General features: G+C 44.5%; 1 pseudogene; it reads right to left on the bottom strand.

Moving 5' to 3' along the window:
- LOC103645157 (protein DETOXIFICATION 19-like) overlaps positions 1 to 25081 on the bottom strand; it is a 66019-nt pseudogene extending 40938 nt beyond the window's left edge.
- Between the last annotated feature and the right edge of the window lie 943 nt (positions 25082 to 26024).

The following is a 26024-nucleotide window of genomic DNA, read 5'->3' as shown; positions in this document are numbered from 1 at the left end:
TAAGATCACTTATTTTCCTTAACCCTACTCAAGTACAATTAATTCATGGCAATCCTAGATATACACTAATGACTCCCGAGGAAGTAATCGGGAATTTTGTGAGCTTTGAGTTTATGATCAAAGGCTCAAGGAAGATCAACGAGCTTGACGGCCCCTCCACGTCCGAAGCACAACCGGTCGCATTTAAGGTGACGGAGGAGAAGAAGGAGGAGTCTACACCAAGTAGAACACCCATCAACGCCTCCAAGCTCGACAACGAGGAAATGATGCTTGTCATCAAAAGCTTCCACCAAATCCTCAAGCAAAGGAGGGGGAAAGATTACAAGCCCCGCTCTAAGAAGGTTTGCTACAAGTGTGGTAAGCCCGGTCACTTTATAGCAAAATGTCCTATTTCTAGTGACAGTGACAGGGGCGACGACAAGAAGGGGAGATGAAAGAAGAAGAAGAAATACTACAAGAAGAAGGGTGGCGACGCCCATGTATGCCGCGAGTGGGACTCGGATGAGAGCTCCTCCGACTCCTCCTCCGACGAGGACGCCGCCAACATCGCCATCAACAAGGGCCTTCTCTTCCCCAACGTCGGCTACAAGTGCCTCATGGCAAAGGACGGCAAAAAGAAGAAGGTTAAATCCAAATCCTCCACTAGATATGAGTCCTCTAGCGATGATAATGCTAGTGATGAGGAAGATAATTTACGTACTCTTTTTGCTAACCTCAACATGTAACAAAATGAAAAACTAAATGAACTAATTAGTGCTATCCATGAAAAGGAAGATCTCTTGGACTCCCAAGAGGACTTCCTTATTAAAGAAAACAAAAAACATGATAAGGTTAAGAATGCTTACGCTCTAGAAGTAGAAAAATGTGAAAAACTATCTAGTGAGCTAAGCACATGCCATGAGACTATTGACAACCTTAGAAATGAAAATGCTAATTTGTTAGCTAAGGTTGATTCAAATGCTTGTAATGTTTCAATTCCCAATCTTAGAAATGATAATGTTTATTTGCTTGCTAAGATTGAAGAATTAAACATTTCTCTTGCTAGCCTTAGAATAGAAAATGGAAAATTGCTTGCTAAGGCTAAAGAACTAGATGTTTGCAATGTTACAATTTCCGATCTTAGAGATAAAAATGATATATTGCATGCTAAGATTGTTGAACTTAATTCTTGCAAACCCTCTACATCTACCGTTGAACATACTAATATTTGCACTAGATGTAGAGATGTTAACATCGATGCTATTCATGATCACATGGCTTTGATTAAACAACAAAATGATCATATAGCAAAATTAGATGCTAAAATTGCCGAGCATGACTTAGAAAACGAAAAGTTTAAATTTGCTAGAAGCATGCTTTATAGAGGGAGACGCCCTGGCATTAAGGATGACATTGGTTTCCAATAGGGAGGCAATGTCAAACTTAATGCCCCTCCTAAGAAATTGTCCAACTTTGTTAAGGGCAAGGCTCCCATGCCTCAAGATAACGAGGGTTACATTTTGTATCTTGTCGGTTATCCAGAGAGCAAACTTAGGAGAACTCACTCTAGGAAGTCTCACTCTGGCCCTAACCATGCTTTTATGTATAAGGGTAAGACATCTAGTTCTAGGCAACCAACCCGTGCTAAGTTACCTAAGAAAACTCCTAGTGCATCAAATGATCATGACATTTCATTTAAAACTTTTGATGCATCTTATGTTTTAACTAACAAATCCGGCAAGGTAGTTGCCAAGTATGTTGGGGGCAAGCACAAGGGGTCAAAGACTTGTGTTTGGGTACCCAAAGTTCTTGTGTCTAATGCTAAAGGACCCAAAACCATTTGGGTACCTAAAGTCAAGAACTAAACATGTTTTGTAGGTTTATGCATCTGGGGGCTCAAGTTGGGTAATCGACAGCGGGTGCACAAACCACATGACAGGGGAGAAGAAGATGTTCTCCTCCTACGAGAAAAACCAAGATCCCCAACGAGCTATCACATTCGGGGATGGAAATCAAGGTTTGGTCAAAGGATTGGGTAAAATTGCTATATCTCCTGACCATTCTATTTCCAATGTTTTTCTTGTAGATTCATTAGATTACAATTTGCTTTCTGTTTCTCAATTATGCAAAATGGGCTACAACTGTCTATTTACTAATGTAGGTGTCACTGTCTTTAGAAGAAGTGATGATTCAATAGCATTTAAGGGAGTTTTAGAGGGTCAGCTATACTTAGTGAATTTTGATAGAGCTGAACTCGACACTTGCTTAATTGCTAAGACTAACATGGGTTGGCTCTGGCACCACCGTCTAGCCCATGTTGGGATGAAGAATCTTCATAAGCTTCTAAAGAGAGAGCACATTTTAGGATTAACAAATGTTCTTTTTGAGAAAGACAGGATTTGTAGCGCGTGCCAAGCAGGGAAGCAAGTTGGTGCTCACCATCCACACAAGAACATCATGACGACCGACATGCCACTGGAGCTCCTACACATGGATCTATTCGACCCGATCGCTTACATAAGCATCGGCGAGAGTAAGTACTGTCTAGTTATTGTGGATGATTATTCTCGCTTCACTTGGGTATTCTTTTTGCAGGAAAAATATCATACCCAAGAGAAAGGGATTCTTGAGACGGGCTCAAAATGAGTTCGGATTAAGGATCATGAAAATTAGAAGCGATAACGGGACGGAGTTCAAGAACTCTCAAATTGAAGGCTTCCTTGAGGAGGAGGGCATCAAGCATGAGTTCTCTTCTCCCTACACGCCACAACAAAATGGTGTAGTGGAGAGGAAGAATAGAACTCTATTAGACATAGAAAGAACCATGCTTGATGAGCACAAGACTTCGGATCGGTTTTGGGCCGAGGCGGTCAACACCGCCTGCTACGCCATCAACCGGTTGTATCTACACCGAATCCTCAAGAAGACATCATATGAACTCCTTACCGGTAAAAAGCCCAACATTTCATATTTTAGAGTCTTTGATAGCAAATGCTTTATTCTTGTTAAAAGAGGAAGAAAATCTAAATTTGCTCCTAAGACTGTAGAAGGTTTTTTACTAGGATATGATTCAAACACAAGGGCATATAGAGTCTTTAACAAGTCCTCTGGTCAAGTTGAAGTTTCTTGTGACGTTGTGTTTGATGAGACTAACGGCTCTCAAGTAGAGCAAGTTGATCTTGATGAGATAGGTGATGAAGAGGCTTCGTGCATCGCGCTAAGGAACATGTCCATCGGGGATGTGTGTCCTAAGGAACCCGAAGAGCCTCCAAATGCACAAGATCAACCATCCTCCTCCACGCAAGCATCTCCACCAACTCAAAATGAGGATGAAGCTCAAGTTGATGAAGTAGAAGATCAAGCAAATGAGCCACCTCAAGATGACGGCAATGATCAAGGGGGAGATGCAAATGATCAAGACAAGGAGGATGAAGAACAAAGGCCGCCACACCCAAGAGTCCACCAAGCAATCCAACGAGATCACCCCGTCGACACCATACTCGGCGACATTCATAAGGGGGTAACCACTAGATCTCGTGTTGCACATTTTTGTGAGCATTACTCTTTTGTTTCCTCTATTGAGCCACACAGGGTAGAGGAAGCACTACAAGATTCGGATTGGGTGGTGGCGATGCAAGAGGAGCTCAACAACTTCACTAGGAACGAGGTATGGCATTTGGTTCCACGTCCTAATCAAAATGTTGTAGGAATCAAGTGGGTCTTCCGCAACAAGCAAGACGAGCATGGCGTGGTGACAAGGAACAAAGCTCGACTTGTGGCCAAAGGATATTCCCAAGTCGAAGGTTTGGATTTCGGTGAAACCTATGCACCCGTAGCTTGGCTTGAGTCAATTCGTATATTATTAGCCTATGCTACTTACCATGGCTTCAAGCTTTATCAAATGGACGTGAAAAGTGCCTTCCTCAATGGACCAATCAAGGAAGAGGTCTATGTTGAGCAACCTCCCGGCTTTGAAGATAGTGAGTACCCTAACCATGTTTACAAACTCTCTAAGGCGCTTTATGGGCTCAAGCAAGCCCCAAGAGCATGGTATGAATGCCTAAGATATTTTCTTATCACTAATGGCTTCAAAGTCGGAAAAGCCGATCCTACACTCTTTACCAAAACACTTGAAAATGATTTGTGAAAGGGAAATGTGCCCTTAGGCCATTTCTAAGTATTTTGGTGATTGAGTGCCAATGCAAGTGCTTTTGTGTTGATCTATGCAATGTGGTGGACAAAGTGCAAATCATGTCAAAAGGTATGTTTCTCAGACTTAGTACATTGTTTTAGTGACTAATGTATTGTGTCTAAGTGCTGGAAACAGGAGAAATCGAATTGGAGAAGAGATGGCCTTGTTGAAAGGGAAATGTGCCTTTGGGCCATTTCTAAGTATTTTGGTGATTTAGTGTCCAACACAAGTGCCTAAGTGTAAAATGGTGGGCAAAGTACAAATCAAGGATAAAGGTATGTTTCTTAGACTTAGTACATTGTTTTAGAGACTAATGTATTGTGTCTAAGTGCTGGAAACAGGAAAAATCGAATTGGAATTGTCTTGGCTCGAGCAGCCAAGACTCTGCTCAGTCTGAAAGCACCGGACTGTCCGGTGGTGCACCGGACAGTGTCCGGTGCGCCAGGACTGGCTCGAGCGAACTGACCGCTCTCGGGAATTCACCGGCGACGTACGACTATAATTCACCGGCCTGTCCGGTGTGCACTGGACTGTCCGGTGAGCCAACGATCGGCCGGGCCAACGGTCGGCCGCGCGATCTGCGCGGGACACGTGGCCGAGCCAACGGCTAGAAGGGGGCACCAGACTGTCCGGTGTGCACCGGACATGTCCGGTGTGCATCGGACATGTCCGGTGCGCCAACGGCTCTCTGGCTGCCAACGGTCGGCTGCGCCAGTTAAGGAAAGAAATCGGGCACCGGACAGTGTCCGGTGTGCACCGGACTGTCCGGTGCGCCACACGATAGAAGGCAAGAATTGCCTTCCCAGATTGCTCTCAACGGCTCCTAGCTGCCTTGGGGCTATAAAAGGGACCCCTAGGCGCATGGAGAAGAACACCCAAGCATCCTTTGAGCATTCTTGATCACTCACACTCCACTCTTGCGCACTTGTTCGACATTCTAGTGATTTGAGCCCCGTTCTAGTGTGCTAGTCTTTTTGAGCTCAAGTCTGGGTCTTGTGTGTGCGTATTTGCTGTGATCTTTGTGTCTTGTGTGAGTTGCTCATCCTCCCTTACTCCGTGATTCTTTGTGAACATCAAAAGTGTAAGGGCGAGAGGCTCCAAGTTGTGGAGATTCCTCGCGAACGGGATAAGAAAAGAAAAGCAAAACACCGTGGTATTCAAGTTGATCATTGGATCACTTGAGAGGAGTTGAGTGCAACTCTCGTCCGTTGGGACGCCACAATGTGGAGTAGGCAAGTTTTGTACTTGGCCGAACCACAGGATAAACCACTGTGTCATCTCTGTGTTGAACTCTTTGTGGTTATCATATTGTGCAAGATCTTCTCTAGCCACTTGGTGATTATTGTGCTAACACTTAACCAAGTTTTGTGGTTTAAGTTTTAAGTTTTACAGGATCGCCTATTCACCCCCCCTCTAGGTGCTCTCAATTGGTATCAGAGCCGTTCTCTTCAAGAAAGGGACTAACCGCCCTAAGAGATGGATCCTAAGGGGAAGGGAATCGTGATCAACGACAAGGAGAAGGAGTCCTTCGTCAACGAGCCGAAGGATGACAAGCCTACCGACTCGGGCTCGGGCCACAGACGCAAAGATGGGAAGAAGAAGAAGACAAGACGCATCAAGGAGATCGTCTACTACGACGACAGTGATGAGTCCACTTCTTCCCAAAGGGACAATGATGACAACGACTGCGAGAGAAGGAAACCGGTTAATTCAAACTTTTCTTTTGACTACTCCCGTATTCCACAAAGTACAAATGCTCATTTACTATCCATTCCACTTGGTAAACCTCCTCACTTTGATGGAGAGGACTACGGATTTTGGAGTCACAAAATGCGTAGTCATTTGTTCTCTCTCCATCCGAGCATATGGGAGATAGTTGAGAATGGAATGCATTTTGATAGTAATGATAGTCCCATGTTTATCAATGAGCAAATTCATAAAAATGCACAAGCTACTACTGTTCTTCTAGCTTCTTTGTGCAGGGATGAATACCACAAAGTGAGCGGCTTGGATAACGCCAAGCAAATTTGGGACACCCTCAAGATTTCTCATGAGGGGAATGATGTCACAATGCTCACCAAGATGGAGTTGGTAGAAGGCGAACTCGGGAGATTCGCTATGATAAGGGGAGAAGAGCCAACTCAAACGTACAACCGGCTAAAGACCCTTGTCAACAAGATAAGAAGCTATGGAAGCACACGATGGACGGACCACGACGTCGTCCGCCTAATGCTTAGGTCTTTTACTGTCCTTGATCCTCATCTTGTAAACAATATTCGTGAGAATCCTAGGTACACCAAGATGACGCCCGAGGAGATACTTGGAAAGTTCGTGAGCGGGCGAATGATGATCAAGGAAGCAAGATACGTGGACGACGCATTGAATGGTCCAATCAATGAGCCTCAACCTCTTGCTCTCAAGGCAACAAGAAGCAAGGAGACGCTACCTAGCAAGGTGGCACAAATTGAGGCGGCCGGACTTAACGATGAAGAGATGGCTCTCATCATCAAGAGATTCAAGACGGCGCTAAAAGGTCGCAAGGGGCAACCAAGCAAGACCAAGACAAAGGGGAAGCGCTCATGCTTCAAATGTGGTAAGCTTGGTCATTTTATTGCTAACTGTCCCGACAATGATAGTGATCAGGATCAAGGAAACAAGAGGGAAAAGAAGAAGAACTATAAGAAGGCAAAGGGCGAGGCGCATCTAGGCAAGGAGTGGGATTCGGATTGCTCCTCTTCCGACTCCGACAATGAAGGACTCGCCGCCACCGCCTTCAACAAGTCATCCCTCTTCCCCAACGAGCGTCACACATGCCTTATGGCAAGGGAGAAGAAGGTATGTACTCGAAACTCTACTTATGCTTCTTCAAGTGAGGACGAATCTAGTGATGAGGATGAAATAGATTATTCATGTTTATTTAAGGGCCTAGATAGAACCAAGGTAGAGAAAATTAATGAATTGATTGATGCCTTGAATGATAAGAATAGGCTTTTAGAAAAACAAGAGGACTTGTTGTATGAAGAACATGACAAATTTGTAGAAACACAAAAATCTCATGCCTTAGAAGTTAAGAGAAATGAAATGCTTTCTTGTGAATTATCTTCTTGCCATGAGACAATTTCTAGCTTAAGGAGCATTAATGATGATTTGAATGCTAAGTTAGAAATAACCAGTAAATCAACAACTTGTGTAGAAAATGTTGCTATTTGCAATAGATGTAAAGATTTTGATATTGATGCTTGTAGTGAACACATAGCTTCTATTGCAAAGTTAAATGATGAAATGGCTAGTCTTAATGCCCAACTTAAGGCTAGCAAAAGTGAGTTTGACAAATTAAAATTTGCAAGGGATGCCTACATAATTGGTAGACACCCCTCAATTAAGGATGGTCTTGGCTTCAAGAGGGAAGTCAAGAACTTAACAAGCCATAAGGCTTCCATCTCCACAAAGGAGAAAGGGAAGGCCCCTATGGCGAGTAATGCTAAAAAGAACCATGCCTTCATGTACCATGATAGAAAATTTTCTAGAAATGTTCATGATAATAGGAGTTGTAATGCTTATAATGCTTTTGACTCTCATGCCATGTTTGCTTCTAGTTCTTCCTATATGCATGGTAGAAATGTGTTTAGAAGAAATGTTGTTCATCATATGCCTAGGAGAAATGTTGTCAATATTCCTAGGAAAGTTAATAAACCTTCTACAATTTATCATGCTTGTGATGCTTCATTTGCAATTTGTAGAAAGGATAGAAAGGTGATTGCTAGGAAATTAGGGGCAAAATGCAAGGGAGATAAAACTTGCATTTGGGTCCCTAAGACAATTGTGACTAACCTTGTAGGACCCAACAAGAGTTGGGTACCTAAGTCCCAAGCCTAAATTTGCCTTGCAGGTTTATGCATCCAGGGGTTCAAGCTGGATTATCGACAGCGGATGCACAAACCATATGACGGGGGAGAAGAAGATGTTCACCTCCTACGTCAAAAACAAGGATTCCCAAGATTCAATAATATTCGGTGATGGGAACCAAGGCAAGGTAAAAGGGTTAGGTAAAATTGCAATCTCAAATGAACACTCTATTTCAAATGTGTTCTTAGTTGAGTCTCTGGGATATAATTTACTATCTGTTAGTCAATTATGCAATATGGGGTATAACTGTTTATTCACAAATATAGATGTGTCTGTTTTTAGAAGAAGTGATGGTTCATTAGCTTTTAAAGGTGTATTAGACGGCAAGCTTTACTTAGTTGATTTTGCAAAAGAAGAGGCCGGTCTAGATGCATGTTTAATTGCTAAGACTAGCATGGGCTGGCTGTGGCATCGCCGCTTAGCACATGTAGGGATGAAGAACCTTCACAAGCTTCTAAAGGGAGACCACGTGATAGGTTTAACTAATGTGAAATTCGAAAAAGATAGACCTTGTGCAGCATGTCAAGCAGGTAAACAGGTGGGAGGAGCACATCACAGCAAGAATGTGATGACCACATCAAGGCCCTTGGAGCTGCTACATATGGACCTCTTCGGACCCGTCGCCTATCTAAGCATAGGGGGAAGTAAGTATGGTTTAGTTATTGTGGATGACTTTTCCCGCTTCACTTGGGTATTCTTTTTGCAGGATAAGTCTGAGACCCAAGGAACCCTCAAGCGCTTCCTAAGGAGAGCTCAAAACGAGTTTGAGCTCAAGGTGAAGAAGATAAGGAGCGACAACGGGTCCGAGTTCAAGAACCTTCAAGTGGAGGAATTTCTTGAGGAGGAAGGGATCAAGCATGAGTTCTCCGCTCCCTACACACCACAACAAAATGGTGTGGTAGAGAGGAAGAACAGGACGCTCATCGATATGGCGAGGACGATGCTTGGAGAATTCAAGACCCCCGAGTGCTTTTGGTCGGAAGCCGTGAACACGGCTTGCCACGCCATCAACAGGGTCTACCTTCATCGCCTCCTCAAGAAGACATCGTATGAGCTGCTAACCGGTAACAAACCCAATGTATCTTACTTTCGTGTATTTGGGAGCAAATGCTACATTCTAGTGAAGAAGGGTAGAAATTCTAAGTTTGCTCCCAAAGCTGTAGAAGGGTTTTTGTTAGGTTATGATTCAAATACAAAGGCGTATAGAGTCTTCAACAAATCATCGGGTTTGGTTGAAGTCTCTAGCGACGTTGTATTTGATGAGACTAATGGCTCTCCAAGAGAGCAAGTTGTTGATCTTGATGATGTAGATGAAGAAGATGCTCCGACAGCCGCTATACGAACCATGGCGATTGGTGAATTACGACCACAGGAACAAAAGGAGCAAGATCAACCTTCTTCCTCAACTATGGTGCAACCCCCAACTCAAGACGATGAACAGGTTCATCAACAGGAGGCGTGTGATCAAGGGGGAGCACAAGGTGATCATGTGATGGAGGAAGAAACTCAACCGGCACCTCCAACCCAAGTTCGAGCGATGATTCAAAGGGATCATCCCGTCGATAAAATTCTGGGTGATATTAGCAAGGGAGTAACTACTCGATCTCGTTTAGTAAATTTTTGTGAGCATTACTCCTTTGTCTCTTCTATTGAGCCTTTCAGGGTAGAAGAGGCCTTGCTAGATCCGGACTGGGTGTTGGCCATGCAAGAGGAGCTCAACAACTTCAAGAGAAATGAAGTTTGGACGCTGGTGCCTCGTCCTAAGCAAAATGTTGTGGGAACCAAGTGGGTGTTCCGCAACAAACAAGACGAGCACAGAGTGGTGACAAGGAACAAGGCTCGACTTGTGGCAAAAGGTTATGCCCAAGTCGCAGGTTTGGACTTTGAGGAGACTTTTGCTCCTGTGGCTAGGCTAGAATCCATTCGTATTTTGCTAGCATATGCCGCTCACCACTCTTTCAGGTTGTTCCAAATGGATGTGAAGAGCGCTTTCCTCAACGGGCCAATCAAGGAAGAGGTGTACGTAGAGCAACCCCCTGGCTTCGAGGATGAACAGCACCCCAACCACGTGTGTAAGCTCTCTAAGGCGCTCTATGGACTTAAGCAAGCCCCAAGAGCATGGTATGAATGCCTTAGAGACTTTCTAATTGCTAATGCCTTCAAGGTTGGGAAAGCCGATCCAACTCTTTTCACTAAGACTTGTGACGGTGATCTTTTTGTGTGCCAAATTTATGTCGATGACATAATATTTGGTTCTACTAATAAAAAGTCTTGTGAATAGTTTAGCAGGGTGATGACGCAGAAATTCGAGATGTCGATGATGGGCGAGTTGAACTACTTCCTTGGGTTCCAAGTGAAGCAACTCAAGGATGGCACCTTCATCTCTCAAACGAAGTACACGCAAGACTTGCTGAAGCGGTTTGGGATGAAGGACGCCAAGCCCGCAAAGACTCCGATGGGGACCGACGGACACACCGACCTCAACAAAGGAGGTAAGTCCGTTGATCAAAAGGCATACCGGTCAATGATAGGGTCTTTACTTTATTTATGTGCTAGTAGACCGGATATTTTGCTTAGCGTATGCATGTGTGCTAGATTTCAATCCGATCCTAAGGAGTGTCACTTAGTGGCAGTGAAGCGAATCCTTAGATATTTAGTTGCTACGCCTTGCTTCGGGCTCTGGTATCCAAAGGGGTCTACCTTTGATCTGATTGGATATTCAGATTCCGACTATGCTGGATGTAAGGTCGATAGGAAGAGTACATCGGGGACGTGCCAATTCTTAGGAAGGTCCCTGGTGTCATGGAACTCTAAGAAACAAACCTCTGTTGCCCTATCCACCGCTGAGGCCGAGTATGTTGCCGCAGGACAGTGTTGCGCGCAACTACTTTGGATGAGGCAAACTCTCAGGGACTTTGGCTACAATCTGAGCAAAGTCCCACTCCTATGTGATAATGAGAGTGCTATCCGCATGGCGGATAATCCTGTTGAACACAGCCGCACAAAGCACATTGACATCCGGCATCACTTTTTGAGAGACCACCAGCAAAAGGGAGATATCGAAGTGTTTCATGTTAGCACCGAGAACCAGCTAGCCGATATCTTTACCAAGCCTCTAGATGAGAAGACCTTTTGCAGGTTGCGTAGTGAGCTAAATGTCCTAGATTCACGGAACTTGGATTGATTTATAGCATACATGTGTTTATGCCTTTGATCATGTTTCTTATGCATTTTGTTGATGCTCAAGTTGTACCGGCACTCCCTGGACCTCACAAGTCCGTTGCAAAGTGATGCACATTTTTAGGGGGGAGATGTGTTACAACTTGACCCTTTGAGACTAACCATGTGCTTAAGTTTGATGATTTAGTCTCGAAGAAGGATTGAAAGGGAAAAGGTGGACTTGGACCATGAAAGACTTCCACTGCACTCCGATGAGAGGGTAACTTCTTCCAAGTTCATCTCATGTACTCTTATTGCCTTTGTATTCTTATTGAAGATTTTGGTGAGGCAATGGGGTTCTAGGGCCAAGATTGATCCCGTTTTGGTGCTTAATGCCAAAGGGGGAGAAAATAAAGGGCCAAAGCAATAAATGGATCAACTACCACTTGAGAATTTTGGAAAAGTAGAGTTAGAGTTTTTGTTTGTCAAAATACTCTTGTTTGTCTCTTATTCTCAAAAGTTGGCCTCTTGTGGGGAGAAGTGTTGATTATGGGAAAAGGGGGAGTTTTTGAAAACCTTGATCAATTTCGTTTGGAATACCTCTCTTTATGTCTTTACAAGTGTGTTTGACTTAGAGATAGGAATTTAAAGTTGATCTGAAAAAACAAACCTCTATTTGAAGTGATTTTGCACTTGTTCTACTTGCTTTAAGTTATGTTGGCATAAATCACCAAAAAGGGGGAGATTGAAAGGGAAATGTGCCTTTGGGCCATTTCTAAGTATTTTGGTGATTTAGTGTCCAACACAAGTGCCTAAGTGTAAAATGGTGGGCAAAGTACAAATCAAGGATAAAGGTATGTTTCTCAGACTTAGTACATTGTTTTAGAGACTAATGTATTGTGTCTAAGTGCTGGAAACACGAAAAATCGAATTGGAATTGTCTTGGCTCGAGCAGCCAAGACTCTGCTCATAGTCTGGGAGCACTGGACTGTCCGGTGGTGCACCAGACAGTGTCCGGTGCGCCAGGACTGGCTCGAGCGAACTGACCGCTCTCGGGAATTCACCGGCGACGTACGGCTATAATTCACCGGACTGTCTGGTGTGCACCGGACTGTTCGGTGAGCCAACGGTCGGCCGGGCCAACGGTCGACAGCGCGATCTGCGCGGGACACGTGGCCGAGCCAACGGCTAGAAGGGGGCACCGGACTGTCCGGTGTGCACCGGACATGTCCGGTGCGCCAACGGCTCTCTGGCTGCCAACGGTCGGCTGCGCCAGTTAAGGAAAGAAATCGGACACCGGACAGTGTCCGGTGTGCACCGGACTGTCCGGTGCGCCACACGACAGAAGGCAAGAATTGCCTTCCCAGATTGCTCTCAACGGCTCCTAGCTGCCTTGGGGCTATAAAAGGGACCCCTAGGCGCATGGAGAAGAACACCCAAGCATCCTTTGAGCATTCTTGATCACTCACACTCCACTCTTGCGCACTTGTTCGACATTCTAGTGATTTGAGCCCCGTTCTAGTGTGCTAGTCTTTTTGAGCTCAAGTCTGGGTCTTGTGTGTGCGTATTTGCTGTGATCTTTGTGTCTTGTGTGAGTTGCTCATCCCTCCCTTACTCCGTGATTCTTTGTGAACATCAAAAGTGTAAGGGCGAGAGGCTCCAAGTTGTGGAGATTCCTCGCGAACGGGATAAGAAAAGAAAAGCAAAACACCGTGGTATTCAAGTTGATCATTGGATCACTTGAGAGGAGTTGAGTGCAACTCTCGTCCGTTGGGATGCCACAACGTGGAGTAGGCAAGTTTTGTACTTGGCCGAACCACGGGATAAACCACTGTGTCATCTCTGTGTTGAACTCTTTGTGGTTATCATATTGTGCAAGATCTTCTCTAGCCACTTGGTGATTATTGTGCTAACACTTAACCAAGTTTTGTGGTTTAAGTTTTAAGTTTTACAGGATCACCTATTCACCCCCCCTCTAGGTGCTCTCACTTGTTCATCCTAAGACAGCTCTGTCTGTGTGCACCGGACAGTGTCCGGTGTGCCAGGCTGGCTCAGGCGAACTTGCCGCTCTCGGGAATAAGTTAACGGCGTACGACTATAATTCACCGGACTGTCCGGTGAGCCAACGGTCGGCCGGGCCAACGGTCGTCTGCGCGATTTGCGCGAGACACGTGGCCGAGCCAACGGTCGGGAGGGGGCACCGGACTGTCCGGTGTGCACCGGACAGTGTCCGGTGCGCCAACGGCTCCAGGCTGCCAACGGTCGGCTTCGCCAAAGAAGGAAAGGAATCCGCACCGGACTGTCCGGTGCGCCAGGCGACAGAAGGCAAGAATTGCCTTCCCGAATTGCTCTCAACGGCTCCTAGCTGCCTTGGGGCTATAAAAGGGACCCCTAGGCGCATGAAGAAAAAAACCAAGCATTCCTTGAGCACTCTTGATCACTCACACTCCATTCTTACGCACTTGTTCGACAATCTAGTGATTTGAGCTCCGTTCTAGTGTGCTAGTCTTTTGAGCTTAAGTCTGGGTCTTGTGTGTGCGTATTTGCTGTGATCTTTGTGCCTTGTGTGAGTTGCTAATCCCTCCCTTACTCCGTGCTTCTTTGTGAACATCTTTGTAAGGGCGAGAGACTCCAAAGTGTGGAGATTCCTTGCAAACGGGATATAGTAAAGCAAGCAAAACACTGTGGTATTCAAGTGGGTCTTTGGACCGCTTGAGAAGGGTTGATTGCAACTCTCGTCCGTTGGGACGCCACAACGTGGAGTAGGCAAGCGTTGGTCTTGGCCGAACCACGGGATAAACCACTGTGCCATCTCTGTGATTGATCTCTTGTGGTTATTGTGTTTTGTTGAGACTCCTCTCTAAGCCACTTGGCATTATTGTGCTAACGCCTAATCAAGTTTTTGTGGAGTAAGTTTCAAGTTTCACAGGATCACCTATTCACCCCCTCTAGGAGCTCTCAATTGGTATCAGAGCCGTTCTCTTCAAGAAAGGGACTAACCGCCCGAAGAGATGGATCCTAAGGGCAAGGGGATTGTGATCAATGACAAGGAGAAGGAGTCATTCGTCAACGAGCCCAAGGATGACAAGCCTACCGACTCGGGCTCGGGCCACAAACGCAAAGATGGGAAGAAGAAGAAGACAAGACGCATCAAGGAGATCGTCTACTACGACGACAGCGATGAGTCCACTTCTTCCCAAAAGGACAACGACGACAACGACTACGAGAGAAGGAAATCGGTTAATTCGAACTTTTCTTTTGACTACTCTCGTATTCCACAAAGTACAAATGCTCATTTGCTCTCCATTCCACTTGGCAAACCTCCTCGCTTTGATGGAGAGGACTATGGATTTTGGAGCCACAAAATGCGTAGTCACCTGTTCTCTCTCCATCCGAGCATATGGGAGATTGTGGAAAGTGGAATGAAATTTGATAGCTCAGATAGTCCTATGTTTATCAATGAACAGATTCATAGAAATGCACAAGCTACTACTGTGTTGTTAGCCTCTTTGTGCAGGGACAAGTATCATAAGGTGAGCGGCTTGGACAATGCCAAGCAGATCTGGGACACCCTCAGGATCTCACATGAGGGGAACGACGTCACCTTACTCACCAAAATGGAGCTGGTGGAGGGCGAGCTTGGAAGATTCGCAATGATCAGGGGAGAGGAGCCAACCCAAACATACAACCGGCTCAAGACCCTCATCAACAAGATAAGGAGCTACGGAAGCACACGATGGACGGACCACGACGTCGTTCGTCTAATGCTAAGGTCCTTTACTGTACTTGATCCACATTTGGTGAACAATATCCGTGAAAATCCTAGGTACACCAAGATGTCGCCCGAAGAAGTTCTTGGGAAATTTGTAAGCGGGCGAATGATGATCAAGGAGGCAAGATATGTCGACGACGCGTTGAACGGTCCAATCCATGTGCCTCAACCCATTGCTCTCAAGGCAACGAGGAGCAAGGAGGCGCTACCTAGCAAGGTGGCGCAAGTTGAGGCGGCCGGGCTCAATGATGAAGAGATGGCCCTCATCATCAAGCGCTTCAAGACGACGCTAAAGGGTCACAAGGGGCAGCCAAGCAAGACCAAGACAAAGGGGAAGCACTCATGCTTCAAATGTGGTAAGGTTGGTCATTTTATTGCTAACTGTCCCGATAATGATAGTGACCAGGAACAAGGGAACAAGAGGGAGAAGAAGAAGAACTATAAGAAGGCAAAAGGCGAGGCACATCTTGGCAAGGAGTGGGACTCGGATTGTTCGTCGTCCGACTCCGACAATGAAGGACTGCCGCCACTGCCTTCAACAAGTCATCCCTCTTCCCCAACGAGCATCACACTTGCCTCATGGCAAGGGAAAAGAAGGTAAGCGTTCATAACACTAGTACTTATGCTTCTTCAAGTGAGGATGAGTCTAGTGATGATGATGAAATAGATTATTCATGTTTATTCAAGGGTCTAGATAGAACCAAGGTGGATAAAATAAATGAATTGATTGATGCCTTGAATGATAAGAATAGATTGCTAGAAAAGCAAGAGGATCTCTTATATGATGAACATGATAAGTTTGTAGAAGCTCAAAAATCCCTTGCTTTAGAAATAAAGAGGAATGAAATGCTTTCTTGTGAATTGTCTACATGTCATGACTCTATTTCTAGTTTAAAAAGCATAAACAATGACTTGAATGCTAAGTTAGAAATAGCTAATAAATCAACATCTTGTGTAGAACATGTTGTGGTTTGCACTAGGTGTAAAGATTTTAATACTGATGCTTGTAGTGAACACCTAGTTTCAATTTCTAAATTGAATGATGAAGTAGCTAGTCTTAATGCCCAACTTAAGACTAGCAAAAGCGAATTTGACAAGTTAAAATTTGCAAGGGATGCATACACGATTGGTAGACACCACTCAATTAAGGATGGACTTGGTTTCAAGAGGGAAGCCAAGAACTTAACAAGCCATAAGGCTCCCATCCCCGCCAAGGAGAAAGGGAAGGCCCCTATGGCTAGTAGTGCTAAAAGGAACCATGCTTTTATATACCATGATAGAAGACAGTCTTATAAGAGTTGTAATGCTTTTGACTTTCATGCCATGTTTGCTTCTAGTTCTTCCTATATGCATGGTAAAGATATGTCTAGGAGACATTTTGTTCATATGCCTAGGAGAAATGTTGTTAATGTTCCTAGGAAAGATAATGAACCTTCTACAATATATCATGCTTTAAATGCTTCCTTTGCTATTTGTAGAAAGGATAGGAAGATAATTGCTAGAAAATTAGGGGCAAAATGCAAGGGAGACAAAACTTGCATTTGGGTCCCTAAGACAATTGTGACTAACCTTGTAGGACCCAACAAGAGTTGGGTACCTAAGACCCAAGCCTAAATTTGCCTTGCAGGTTTATGCATCCGGGGGGTCAAGCTGGATTATCGACAGCGGATGCACAAACCATATGACGGGGGAGAAGAAGATGTTCACCTCCTACGTTAAAAACAAGGATTCCCAAGATTCAATAATATTCGGTGATGGGAATCAAGGCAAGGAAAAAGGGTTAGGTAAAATTGCTATTTCATCCGAGCACTCTATATCTAATGTGTTTTTAGTTGAGTCTCTTGGATATGATTTGTTATCTGTTAGTCAATTATGCAATATGGGATATAATTGTCTATTCACAAATGTAGATGTGTCTGTCTTTAGAAGAAGCGATGGTCCATTAGCTTTTAAGGGTGTATTAGACGGCAAACTTTACTTAGTTGATTTTGCAAAAGAGGAGGCCGGTCTAGATGCATGCTTAATTGCTAAGACTAGCATGGGCTGGTTGTGGCATCGCCGCTTAGCACATGTGGGGATGAAGAACCTTCACAAGCTTCTAAAGGGAGAACACGTGATAGGTTTAACTAATGTGCAATTCGAAAAAGATAGACCTTGTGCAGCTTGTCAAGCAGGCAAACAGGTGGGAAGCTCTCATCACACCAAAAATGTGATGACCACATCAAGACCTTTGGAGATGCTTCACATGGACCTCTTCGGACCCGTCGTCTATCTAAGTATAGGAGTAAGTAAGTATGGTCTTGTTATAGTTGATGACTTTTCCCGCTTCACTTGGGTATTCTTTTTGCAGGATAAATCTGAAACCCAAGGGACCCTCAAGCGCTTCCTAAGGAGAGCTCAAAACGAGTTTGAGCTCAAGGTGAAAAAGATAAGGAGCGACAATGGGTCCGAGTTCAAGAACCTTCAAGTGGGGGAATACCTTGAGGAGGAAGGGATCAAGCACGAGTTCTCCGCTCCCTACACACCACAGCAAAATGGTGTGGTAGAGAGGAAGAACAGGACGCTTATAGACATGGCGAGGATGATGCTTTAAGAGTTCAAGACCCCCGAGCGCTTTTGGTCGGAAGCCGTGAACACGGCTTGCCACGCCATCAACAGGGTCTACCTTCATCGCCTCCTCAAGAAGACGTCGTATGAGCTTCTAACCGGTAACAAACCCAATGTTTCGTATTTTCGGGTTTTTGGGAGTAAATGCTACATTCTAGTGAAGAAGGGTAGGAATTCCAAATTTGCTCCCAAAGCCGTAGAAGGGTTTTTGTTAGGTTATGACTCAAATACAAAGGCGTATAGAGTCTTCAAAAAATCATCGGGTTTAGTTGAAGTCTCTAGCGACGTTGTATTTGATGAGACTAATGGCTCTCCAAGAGAGCAAGTTGTTGATTTTGATGATGTAGATGAAGAAGAAGTTCTGACGGCCGCTATACGAACCATGGCGATTGGTGATGTACGACCACAGGAACAAAAGGAGCAAGATCAACCTTCTTCCTCAACAATGGTGCATCCCCCAACTCAAGACGATGAACAGGTTCATCAAAAGGAGGCATGTGATCAAGGGGGAGCACAAGACGATCATGTGATGGAGGAAGAAGCACAACCGGCACCTCCAACCCAAGTTCGAGCGACGATTCAAAGGGATCATCCCGTCGACCAAATCTTGGGCAATATTAGCAAGGGAGTAACTACTCGATCTCGATTAGTTAATTTTTGTGAGCATTACTCCTTTGTCTCTTCTATTGAGCCTTTTAGGGTAGAAGAGGCCTTGCTAGATCCGGACTGGGTGTTGGCCATGCAGGAGGAGCTCAACAACTTCAAAAGAAATGAAGTTTGGACACTGGTACATCGTCCCAAGCAAAATGTTGTGGGAACCAAGTGGGTGTTCCGCAACAAACAAGACGAGCACGGGGTAGTGACAAGGAACAAGGCACGACTTGTGGCAAAAGGTTATGCCCAAGTCGCAGGTTTGGACTTTGAGGAGACTTTTGCTCCTGTGGCTAGGCTAGAGTCCATTCGTATCTTGCTAGCATATGCCGCTCACCATTCCTTCGGGTTGTTCCAAATGGATGTGAAGACCGCTTTCCTCAACGGGCCAATCAAGGAGGAGGTGTATGTGGAGCAACCCCCTGGCTTCGAGGATGAACGGTACCCCGACCACGTGTGTAAGCTCTCTAAGGCGCTCTATGGACTTAAGCAAGCCCCAAGAGCATGGTATGAATGCCTTAGAGACTTTTTAATTGCTAATGCTTTCAAGGTTGGGAAAGCCGATCCAACTCTTTTTACTAAGACTTGTGATGGTGATCTTTTTGTTTGCCAAATTTATGTCGATGACATAATATTTGGTTCTACTAACCAAAAGTCTTGTGAAGAGTTTAGCAGGGTGATGACTCAGAAATTCGAGATGTCGATGATGGGCGAGTTAAGCTACTTCCTTGGGTTCCAAGTGAGGCAACTCAAGGATGGAACCTTCATCTCCCAAACGAAGTACACACAAGATTTGATCAAGAGGTTTGGGATGAAGGACGCCAAGCCCGCAAAGACTCCGATGGGAACCGACGGACACACCGACCTCAACAAAGGAGGTAAGTCCGTTGATCAAAAAGCATACCGGTCTATGATAGGGTCTTTACTTTATTTATGTGCTAGTACACCGGATATTATGCTTAGCGTATGCATGTGTGCTAGATTTCAATCCGATCCTAAGGAGTGTCACTTAGTGGCTGTGAAGCGAATTCTTAGATATTTAGTCGCTACGCCTTATTTCGGGATCTGGTATCCAAAGGGGTCTACCTTTGACCTGATTGGATATTCAGACTCTGACTATGCTGGATGTAAGGTCGATAGGAAGAGTACATCGGGGACGTGCCAATTCTTAGGAAGGTCTCTGGTGTCATGGAGTTCTAAGAAACAAACCTCTGTTGCCCTATCCACCGCTGAGGCCGAGTACGTTGCCGCAGGACAGTGTTGCGCGCAACTACTTTGGATGAGGCAAACCCTCAGGGACTTTGGCTACAATCTGAGCAAAGTCCCACTCCTATGTGATAATGAGAGTGCTATCCGCATGGAGGATAATCCTGTTGAACACAGCCGCACAAAGCACATAGACATCTGGCATCACTTTTTGAGAGTCCACCAGCAAAAGGGGGATATCGAAGTGTTTCATGTTAGCTCCGAGAACCAGCTAGTCGATATCTTTACCAAGTCTTTAGATGAGCAGACCTTTTGCAAGTTGCGTAGTGAGCTAAATGTCTTAGATTCGTGGAACTTGGATTGATTTATAGCATACATGTGTTTATGCCTTTGATCATGTTCCTTATGCATTGTGTTGTTTATGGTGCTCAAGTTGTACATGCACTCCCCGGACCTCACAAGTCCTTTGCAAGTGATGCACAAATTTAGGGGGAGATGTGCTACAACTTGACCCTTTGAGACTAACTGTGTGCTTGAGTTTGCCTGATTTAGTCACGAAGGTGGATTGAAAGGGAAAAGGTGGACTTGGACCATGCAAGACTTCCACTGCACTCCGATGAAAGAGTAACCTTTTCCAAGTTCATCTTAGTACTCTTATTGCCTTTTACTCTTAGTTGAAGATTTTGGTGAGGCAATGGGGTCAAAGGGCCAAGATTGACCCCGTTTTGGTGCTTGATGCCAAAGGGGGAGAAAATAAAGGCCAAAGCAATAAATGGATCAGCTACCACTTGAGAAATTTTGAAAATAGTAGAATAGAGCTTTTGGTTTGTCAAAACTCTTTTATTGTCTCTTTTGTCAAAAGTTGGCCTCTTGTGGGGAGAAGTGTTGATTATGGGAAAAAGGGGGAGTTTTTGAAATCCTTGATCAATTTCTTTTGGAATACCTCTCTTTATGTCTCTACAAGTGAATTTGACTTAGAGATAGGAAATTGAGTTTGATTTGCAAAAACAAATCAAGTGGTGGCAAAGAGTGATCCATATATGCCAAAACTATATTGAGTTTTCATTTGCATTGATATTGCACTTGTTCTAGTTGCTTTATGTTGTGTTGGCATAAATCACCAAAAAGGGGGAGATTGAAAGGGAAATGTGCCCTTGGGCCATTTCTAAGTATTTTGGTGATTGAGTGCCAACGCAAGTGCTTTTGTGTTGATCTATGCAATGTGGTGGACAAAGTGCAAATCATGTCAAAAGGTATGTTTCTCAGACTTAGTACATTGTTTTAGTGACTAATGTATTGTGTCTAAGTGCTGGAAACAGGAGAAATCAAATTGGAGAAGAGATAGCCTTGTTCAGCCTAAGCCAGCTCTGTCTGGGTGCACCAGACTGTCCGGTGGTGCACCGGACAGTGTCCAGTGTGCCAGGCTGGCTCAGGCGAACTTGCCGCTCTCGGGAATAAGTTAACGGCGTACGGCTATAATTCACCGGACTGTCCGGTGTGCACCGGACTGTCCGGTGAGCCAACGGTCGGCCGGGCCAACGGTCGTCTGCGCGAGACACGTGGCCGAGCCAACGGTCGGGAGGGGCACTGGACTATCCGGTGCGCCAACGGCTCCAGGCTGCCAACGGTCGGCTTCGCCAAAGAAGGAAAGGAATCCACACCGGACAGTGTCCGGTGCGCCAGGCGACAGAAGGCAAGAATTGCCTTCCCGGATTGCTCTCAACGGCTCCTAGCTGCCTTGGGGCTATAAAAGGGACCCCTAGGCGCATGAAGAAAAAAACCAAGCATTCCTTGAGCACTCTTGATCACTCACACTCCATTCTTACGCACTTGTTCGACAATCTAGTGATTTGAGCTCCGTTCTAGTGTGCTAGTCTTTTGAGCTTAAGTCTGGGTCTTGTGTGTGCGTATTTGCTGTGATCTTTGTGTCTTGTGTGAGTTGCTAATCCCTACCTTACTCCGTGCTTCTTTGTGAACATCTTTGTAAGGGCGAGAGACTCCAAAGTGTGGAGATTCCTCGCAAACGGGATATAGTAAAGCAAGCAAAACACCGTGGTATTCAAGTGGGTCTTTGGACCGCTTGAGAGGGGTTGATTGCAACCCTCGTCCGTTGGGACGCCACAACGTGGAGTAGGCAAGCGTTGGTCTTGGCCGAACCACGGGATAAACCACTGTGCCATCTCTGTGATTGATCTCTTGTGGTTATTGTGTTTTGTTGAGACTCCTCTCTAAGCTACTTGGCATTATTGTGCTAACGCCTAATCAAGTTTTTGTGGAGTAAGTTTCAAGTTTCACAGGATCACCTATTCACCCCTCCTCTAGGTGCTCTCAATTTGTTTGTATGCCAAATTTATGTTGATGATATTATATTTGGGTCTACTAACGAATCTACATGTGAAGAGTTTAGTAGGATCATGACACAAAAATGCGAGATGTCTATGATGGGGGAGTTGAAGTACTTCTTAGGATTTCAAGTGAAGCAACTTCAAGAGGGCACCTTCATTAGCCAAATAAAGTACACTCAAGATATCCTAAGCAAGTTTGGGATGAAGGATGCCAAACCCATCAAAACACCCATGGGAACCAATGGGCATCTCGACCTCGACACGGAAGGTAAATCCGTCGATCAAAAGGTATACCGGTCGATGATAGGTTCTTTACTCTATTTATGTGCATCTCGACCGGATATTATGCTTTCCGTATGCATGTGTGCAAGATTCCAAGCCGACCCTAAGGAAGCTCACCTTACGGCCGTAAAACGAATCTTGAGATATTTAGTTTATACTCCTAAGTTTGGGCTTTGGTATCCTACGGGATCCACTTTTGATTTGATTGGTTATTCGGATGCCGATTGGGCGGGGTGTAAAATTAATAGAAAGAGCACATCAGGGACTTGCCAGTTCTTGGGAAGATCCTTGGTGTCTTGGGCTTCAAAGAAGCAAAATTCCGTCGCTCTTTCTACCGCCGAGGCCGAGTACATTGCCATAGGTCATTGTTGCGCGCAACTACTTTGGATGAAGCAAACCCTTAGGGACTATGGTTACAAATTAACCAAAGTTCCTCTTCTATGTGATAATGAGAGTGCAATCCGCATGGCGGATAATCCCGTTGAGCATAGCCGCACTAAACATATAGCCATTCGGTATCACTTTTTAAGGGATCACCAACAAAAGGGAGATATCGAGATCTCATACATTAATACTAAAGATCAATTAGTCGATATCTTTACCAAGCCACTTGATGAACAAACCTTTAACAAACTTAGGCATGAGCTAAATATTCTTGATTCTAGGAACTTCTTCTGTTGATTTGCACACATAGCTCATTCATATACCTTTGATCATGTCTCTTTTCATATGCCATGACTAATGTGTTTTCAAGTCTATTTCAAACCAAGTCATAGGTGTATTGAAAGGAAATTGGAGTCTTCGGCGAAGACAAAGGCTTCCACTCCGTAACTCATCCTTTGCCGTCACTCCGAGCAACTCTCCAACTTTGGTATAATCTTCTCTTATGTCTTTTACCAAAGGGGGAGAAAGTAATTAGGGCTCTAATGACTCCGTTTTTGGCGATTCATGCCAAAGGGGGAGAGAGTATTAGCCCAAAGCAAAAGGACCGCACCACCACCCCAATTTTAAAAACTAATGATTTTCAATTGGAAATTTCAAATTGGTATCTTACTGTGTTCAAAAGGGGAAGAAGTTAGTCTTTTTAAAAGTGATATCTTAAAACACTCTTGAACACTAAGAGGAGGAATTTATTTGAGGGGGAGTTTTGTTTAGTCAAAGAAAAAGCAATTGAAAAAGGGTGAGAAAATTTCAAATCTTGAAAATGCTTCGCAAAATCTTATTCATTTACCTTTGACTATTTGCAAAAAAACTTTGAAAAGGATTTATAAAAGAATTTGCAAAAATAAAACATATGGTGCAAGCGTGGTCCAAAATATTAAAAATGAAGAAACAATCCATGCATATCTTATAAGTATTTATATTGGCTCAATTCTAAGTAACCTTTGTGCTTATATTATGCAAGCTAGTTCAATTATGCACTTCTACATTTGCTTTGGTTTGTGTTGGCATCAATCACCAAAAAGGGGGAGATTGAAAGGGAATTAGGCTTACACCTATTTCCTAAATGATTTTGGCGGTTGAATTACCCAACACAAATAAATTGGACTAACTAGTTTGCTCTAGTGTATAAGTTATACAGGTGCCAAAGGTTCACACTTAGCCAATAAAAAGACCAAGAATTGGGTTCAACAAAAAGAGCAAGGGATAACCGAAGGCAGCCCTGGTCTGGCGCACCGGACTGTCCGGTGTGCCACCGAACAGTGTCCGGTGCACTAGGGGACTTCAAGCCAAACTTCGCACCTTTGGGAATTTTCAGAGGCGCTTCACTATAATTCACCGGACATGTCCGGTGCACACCGGACATGTCCGGTGCACACCGAACAGTGTCCGGTGCTCCAGAGGAAAGCGGCTCTGAACTCGCCAGCTTCGGATTTCCGCTCCGCTATAATTCACCGGACATGTCCGGTGCACACCGGACTGTCCGGTGAGCCAGCGGAGCAACGACTACTTCGCGCCAACGGTCATCTGCAACGCATTTAATGCGCGCCAGCGCGCGCAGAGGAGCAGAGCACGCGCGGGTGGCACACCGGACAGTCTACAGGACTTGTCCAGTGCACCACCGGACAGCCAGGCGGGCCTACAAGTCAGAGCTCCAACGGTCGGAACCCAACGGTCTGGTGACGTGGCTGGCGCACCGGACAGTGTCCGGTGGCACAGCAGCCTCCACCAAACAGCTAGTTTGGTGGTTGGGGTTATAAATACCCCCAACCACCCCACATTCAAGTCATCCAAGTTTTCCACCTTCCAACTACTTACAAGAGCTCTAGCATTCAATTCTAGACACACTCAAGAGATCAAATCCTCTCCCAATTCCACACAAAGCTTTAGTGACTAGTGAGAGAGATTTGTTGTGTTATTTTGAGCTCTTGCGCTTGGATTGCTTCTTTTCTTTCTCAATCTTTCTTGAGATCAAACTCACTTGTAATTGAGACAAGAGACACCAATTATGTGGTGGTCCTTGCGGGAACTTTGTGTTCCAATTGTTTGAGAAGAAGAAGCTCACTCGGTCGAGGGACCGTTTGAGAGAGGGAAAGGGTTGAAAGAGACCCGGTCTTTGTGACCACCTCAACGGGGAGTAGGTTTGCAAGAACCGAACCTCGGTAAAACAAATCCGCGTGTCACACTCTTTATTCGCTTGCGATTTGTTTTGCACCCTCTCTCTCGAACTCGATTATATTTCTAACGCTAACCCGGCTTGTAGTTGTGATTAATTTTATAAATTTCAGTTTCGCCCTATTCACCCCCCTCTAGGCGACTTTCAGACACCCTTGTGCTGATGACAGCGGCGAAGCCATAGGTGATCATGTATGATATGGCTTCGGTGTTTTGGCTGCCAACAAACACGTAGAAATTACCACTTTATGTATTGTCAAAATTACCACTTTACGTAGAAATTACCAGTTTCTCAGTAAATTTCGCTTGCATAAGTTCACATTTTTTCCTACATTGACCAACAATTCTGTTCATCTTGTACTGCATGTCCAGTTCCTTTTGTCTAACGTAGTGGTTTACTGTTGGTTGTATTCACAAATCAGGTAAGGACTACAAATAAATGTATTAATGTAATATCAACTTTGTAAATGAAGAAATACTGTTCCAGAGTCAGTTTTTCCCTTACTGGAAGATATTACTTGACTGTTGATCTGCTCTCTTGGGCAGAGACTTTGAGCGTTGCATGGGTGTTTGTGCTATCTGAAAGAGTGAAGAATCCCAAAATACAGACAATCTAAATTCAATATGTTTTCAACTTATTGTATGTGCATAATTCATAATTGAACACTTAGTTGGTGGGTTCCTTCTAGCACAGGTTTCATATGCTAGATCTATTTTTGAATGAAAGAATGTCTGTAAGTGTGTTTTAGGTGCTGCTCTGTCATTCTACCTGTCCTACATGGTGGAGAATTAGCTGCGTCTACGAGAATGGGTCTCCTTGCAGCCCTAAGCAATTGGGGGTGGAGGGCCTATGCTAATGATCAGGTTGGATAAATATGAATCATAAACATGAATTAAGGCTTCATATGGCCTCAAGTAGTAATGTGCTGCTCGTGACTACATATTCTCAGTCTATCTATGACATTTCAAAATTTTTGCTTTGTAAACAGATATACTTTACTATTTATGTTTGTGTTAGAAGTAATATGTAGTTCTTTCCAATATATTTCGTCGGGAATTCGTAGCACATAATGCAGCCTAAACATGGTTCAAACTGGTATTCAAGATTGTACTTACAATTACCAGCAGCAAAGACCTTCCCAAAATTCTGGCCATTAACAATCGTGCATGCAAGCTTAGGCACACATTTTAAAAGATGCTAAGAACTGTTCGTATCATTAAAAAGGTGGAAAATGTGTTATGTATAGAGCACTTCCCAAGTCATGCAATTATTTGATAAATCATTTAATCATTAATAGTACTATTTATT

Source organism: Zea mays, chromosome 1, assembly GCF_902167145.1.
Source record: "Zea mays cultivar B73 chromosome 1, Zm-B73-REFERENCE-NAM-5.0, whole genome shotgun sequence".
Taxonomy (NCBI): Eukaryota; Viridiplantae; Streptophyta; class Magnoliopsida; order Poales; family Poaceae; genus Zea; species Zea mays.
Note: the sequence above shows the minus strand (reverse complement) of the source record. Positions and strands in the feature narration are given on the sequence as shown.